Here is a 6,000-nt window from a genome sequence, read left to right as displayed (position 1 = left end):
GAACTTTAATATATAATGAGGCTAAGACTAGGGCATAAGACATTGTTGGAGTATGAATACATAGTTGGAGCATTAATATGCATGGTTTGAGTCGATATACATTACAATGCTTGGATTCGATATAAAGTCAAGCAGAGTCGATATAATAATCCATATTAATCGCTTACAGGAGTTAATACATTCGTTGTTCACCGATATGAGTAGTCAATATGAAATCATTGGCCAATAATGAATAATATCTCTATGAAGGCATGGATATGATTTATCATGCATACGATTTTGGAAGGCCAATGCATGGATAATGCCAAACCATGATACGATTTGGAAGGCCAATGCATGGATAATGCCAAACCATGATAATACCAACAATAATAATGATAACTTCAGACCATGCACGTTGGGTCTTTAACCTTTGAAATTAAGGTTGGAGATTAATGTTGTATCATTGACGCTCCAAAAAAAAATTGAGTGTTGGTATATATAGTACCTTAATTCTAGACGTTGGTATATATATAATGTTGGACACTTTTCGGATCAAAAGTTTGAGTTGAGCAAAATTAAATTCCTATGAGTCCATATTTAACTATTAAACAGAAGCCCCAATTCTCTCCATCAATGTATCTTTCCATAGAGAAATGTAAAGTTTAAACTATTTTCTCAAATTCAAATCCTACACTTTCGCCATCTTGCCAAGTTCTATTTTATTCTCAAGCCATAGCCTATCGATCGCATTGTCATCATCCCCCTGTGCTTGGACAAAGCTGGAGAGAGAAAAGGTTGTGAATTAGCCCGTGTATATTTTGGTTCTTGTCCAGGGCCTGATATTTAATTGCATCGATGCATGGTCCTTGGATGTTATGAGCCAATTATTTGCAAAGCATTTCCTTTGGAATATAAAGATCCCAATTATGTCCTTGTTCATTTTGCAGGTTGATGGTGTCTCTTTATGATCTAGGTGGCTCCGTACACATGCAAAAATCTCAGAGGACTCAGAAATGATCAAAATTTAAAGTGGTCAGATTGCTTCCAAACGAGCACCAGATTGACGTGTTCATCGCCAGGATTCCAACAGTGTGAATGCCACTCAAATCCCAGCTTGTATAAGGGAGAAAGAGCTAGTCAAAGTTGGGCAGTGGGCCAGGTTTAAGTGTCCTACAAATTGACCGAGTCTCGAGCATGGAACTTAGCTCCTGAGAGCGAGTGAAATTGTTGCCTCTTTAATTTGTCTAATATCCCTTATATTAGACAAAATAAAAAACAACCTTCTTGTTAATTAAAATCAAAAAGAAAATATTAAAATAGGTGGTGGGCCATGACCCTCGCCACCTCTATCGAACCTTCCACATATTAAAAAACAATTTTTTTAAATACGAGCCGACGGGCCATGACCCCTACCGACCCCCTGACCAGCACACAACACTGTATAACAAACATTTATTGGCAGTGGGTGGGCCACCTCCAGTGGACCTGGCCCACGCCTCACCTCCACTATACTATATACATATACGAAGAGCCCAGTGTGAGTTGAACCCACGGCTGGCAGCTCTGTCAGCCCCACCCACCTGGCAATCCCACATTAATCCACCCAACTTATGAAATGGCTCCAATGTATGTAATAGTCACAACAACATTGTGTAACCGCGCCTCTATTTAAAAAACAATTATGTGTTAAAAAAACAACGCCAATAACCGTTGTTTTAAAATTAATACAAAATAGTTCATTAAACTTAAACCATGCACCAATTTTGGCATTGGCGGGATTTGATCCCTCGACCCCATGCGTTTCATTGTCCAAGATTTCCACTGCACCAATGGCCCACCGCTAGTAATTATGTTAACCATCGAGTATATAAACTCTCATTTGCTTAGTGTGCAAAGGCCAAGACAAAGCGCAATTTTCGAGAATTTTTTTTAATGAATTGCAGGTGGGAACCATGATCATGGAGCAGAGGCAGGCAGAACCATGATTAAGCCCAATTTTCAAGAGGGTGAAACTTTTCCAGTGTCCAAATTGGACAAAATTTATGTCAATCTTACACCTCTCATTGACACAAACCTAATAGCGCAAAAAAAAAATTGATCTAAGCAGCAGATCTTTAGATGACCCAAATGAGAGAATCTTTGAGGAATCTAAGGGGAATCGAAAAGATTCATGTAGCCCCAGATTTTCACTTAGTCAAAATTTAGAAATTTGACAGACGATTTTACACTATTCGACGCCATGAATTTGATGGTGTAATCAAATTTTCCATTTGATCATTCCATGTTTCGGCCACTTTTCAAAGTGGAGTGTAGGTGTCAACATTCAATGTGCGAACAGTCATTTCCATGATATTCGACACCACGAGATTGATGGTATAGTGAGATCCAACAGTTTATCATCCTCTTCTTCAAATAACTCCTTGATGTGAGATATATGATGTGTCATCATGTACTTCTTTGTCTCTTTGCTTGAGATGCATTGTGTTGTATAGATCCTTGTTTGATGTTTGATGTGGGATCTTGTTTTGTTCTTGATGTGAGATGTAATTATTGTCATGTTTTGATTGATATCCCTTTGTCACCATGTTGACGAGATACTCATGTGTCTCCATGTATGTTTGAATTGAGATCCCTTTGATGCCATGTTGGCGGGAAGCTCATTATTAACATACGTGAAATTATGTCATGTTGATAGGAGTCCTTTTTTGAATGAGAGTTCCCGCAGCAGAACATCTCTTGAAGCCACTCCTTCGTGAGGGCATATTCCTTGTATGATATAGAAAACACATGCATGTACATCATCACTCCTTCCAACACTTAATGCAGCAGCCTACACCATCTTGACACTAGGGCCCAGAGACATAGTCCCTCCTGGACGAACTACGTTATCAACGTCTTGTGTTTTATGTTGTTGATTCTTATCATGTTCCTTCTTCTTTACAGAATGCATATATGTTCCTTTACGCTCTTTTAAATTCAATTCTAATCACATCACGAAAGCAAAAGATCTTGGTTAAATCCGGGAGTTGAGTCAACTCGGATCACTCTACCTCACATATTATGCTAAAGAAAAGCGAATAAGGGATGTTATACTTCTTGTCAGGCGTATCATAAGGTAGGTTCTCGTACTTTAATGTTGGTCGATAGTCAATATTCTGGTAAATGATATTATTCACCCACCTTATCAATCACATGCCAAACTTCTATACGGAACTAATAAGTGCCAAAAAAAAAATATAATAACGCAATGATATGGTGAAAAAGTGGATTGTGCACGATTATATGTATGACCCCATTTATTGAATGTCGTTGAATATATAAAAACACCAATGCCAACGTGGGACCTCCTCACCAACAAGGTATATATGTAAATATCAACGATAACACTAGAATAATGTATCATTCTCGGTACATTGTTCCATATGCCCATAATGCAGATCCAACAGCGAGTGTGTTTTGGTGCAGTTCTATTCCTCACACTCCATACATCATTAACTATTCTCTGGACTAGTCAATGGCCAAGGACATTAAAAGAGAGGTGATGTCGATGTTTCTAGTTCATATCCGAGGCGTAGCAGAATAACACATTCAATCCAGAATAATGTATTCATTGATAATGCATTCAATCCACTTGAAAGAATTCAGGCTTGTGCGGATTGCAAAAATGAATAGGTTATTACTTATATGAAGAAAAAGAAAGGTCCCACTCAACCATGATGTGTTACATTCAATTGTACGTTCTGACCAGTTCTAATCTATGCATTCCATGTGTCCATTACCAAATCTTTCAATATTTGTTTAACCTAAATATTCCTATACTCATTCTGCCACTATGACCTACGAGGTTGTCATTTTTGTCACCTCTGTTCCATAATCATTCCATTTTCATGTGTTACCATTTGAACTGGTCCATGCATTTTCTTGTTGATACAAGTATGTGTTCTCTAAATTGCTTAAGTCTCTTTATGTTGTGGAAAGATTGTTTCTTTTCTTTAGATCATTCATGTTTCCTTCATATGTTTTTTCATAATTGTCCAGCCATCCCCACAGTTATCTGATAGCATTGACAGAGGGAGATGGAACTAAAATCTATGTCAATTGTGTTGCTTTTCAGAATCCAGTCAATGATGGTATTGTTGAGGCCTATCGAATTCCTCCAAATTCTTTTGTGGACAAATGTATCTTCCTGGTTTCACATTCACCTAGTTTTCACGTCCTTCGAGAAACGGCAGAGGAACTGTTCCATTTATGTTTCTCACCTTCTGGTTGCAGCAAGCCAATATGAGGAATTGTGATGCATATGCTTTGAATTTTTCTTTCATTGTTTGTATTTTCTATGTTGAGTTTATTGATTGTGGCTTACATTTAGTTCTATATTTGCTCCCTTGTTAATTATGTTAATTTTCTTCAAGGATCTACACATAGAAATGTGTCAAAAGAGTCTTATTATTCCCGATATATGGAGAATGGACTTTGCCTACATTTAATGTTATTTGTTATTTATTTTTCTGTAGGTTTAATCATTCCGGTCATAGACTCATGTCAATAAATTGTTGATTTGTTTGAATATAGAGATGAGATCTTGATGAGTTGATTCTACGCTCATGTCCCTATGAGCATGTGGATTTCCATCTAATCAACAAAAAGATATTTAGTTCAATCATGTTGTTGAAGCACTTCCAGAGATTTCTTCTTTTGATGATAGATCCATCTTACTTTCTCAAACATCCATCATTTGCATGCATGGAAAAAAAATATAGCATTCAAATATTTGCGCTTATACTGCAATGTTGAAGGATTTAGAAGTATCTGAGTGATGCATTAAAATATTGCAATGTATCTCAATCACACGATGGCTTTATGATTGTAGACCCATTTTCGTAGGTTTCTTCAGTAGAAAAACTTTGCAATCATAAAAGGATCTATGCATGAAATGATCCTTTACACCAATTTTTATTTGATCATCTGCTAAGATAAATTTATTCATATAGAACTTGCAAATAATTTGGTTTAAATTTCGATCTCATGATGCTTCATGATGAAGACTTCTAGAAACCTGACATAAAAATGTATAGGATCTGCTCCTCAAGGCTTGATGGTAGAACCCCTTTTTCTTTTCTTTTTCACATATATATGCTTGAAGGTATCTCAGTTTTTCTTTCTTCATAGTTTAAATATCAGATGAATACATGAGTTTCATAAAATACATTGATACATCCCATATACATGCTTAGATTTATGAGAAGTTGAAGAATTTTGAAAAAAAACTGATGATGCCAATATAAGGTTCAATGAGCTAGACTCATCTTCAACATGTTTAGGCCAGATAAGAAAATGTCTAACATGACTATGTTCATTAAGAATATTTACTTACATGCTTATATACAAGATATGTACATTTTCATAAAACTTTATTTTAAATAATGAATCTTTGCATTATGAACCTGATTGAAGTTGCTTTTCTCATGAGGAAGATGACTTGATCTCACAATTTGATGATATTCCTTTGTTATTATTGCTTCTTGACTGCTTCAAATTATTGACATAATCATATGCTTCTTGTTCCTCTTCTTTACTCCTTCCTGCTCTTGTGATCTCCCCCTTAGATCATGCACTCAATTTCATATTCTCTATAATATTTTAGGTTCTCCTTTTGAAGTCACATTAGTGAAAATAATTTTCAGGAACTATCCCTAACTTGTTTCTCAGATATTCAAGCGGTTTTCTAGCAAGAGGATTTGTATAAATATTTGTTATTTTTTCTTTTGTAGATATGTACACCATCTTCATTGTTTGATCAAATACTTTCTCTCTAAGAAAGTGGTACTTTATAGTGATATGTTTAGTCTTTGAATGAAGCACGAGATTTTTTTAAATGCATAATGCACTTGTATTATCGCATTTGATAGATATAGGATCACTGAAATTTACCTACATATTATGTAGTGTATGTTTCATCCACAACACTTTTGTGCAACAAGTTGCAATTGTTATGTATTCGAATTCTGCTATAGACAG

General features: G+C 35.8%; 1 pseudogene; it reads right to left on the bottom strand.

Moving 5' to 3' along the window:
* Positions 1 to 670: 670 nt before the first annotated feature.
* LOC149148855 (small ribosomal subunit protein eS21y pseudogene) overlaps positions 671 to 6,000 on the bottom strand; it is a 102,284-nt pseudogene continuing 96,954 nt past the window's right edge.

The sequence above is a fragment of the Pinus tabuliformis genome, chromosome 9 (genome assembly GCF_031772625.1).
Source record: "Pinus tabuliformis cultivar Carrire ecotype Pingquan chromosome 9, CPIR1, whole genome shotgun sequence".
NCBI lineage: Eukaryota > Viridiplantae > Streptophyta > Pinopsida > Pinales > Pinaceae > Pinus > Pinus tabuliformis.
This window is presented reverse-complemented; position numbering and strand designations above follow the sequence as displayed.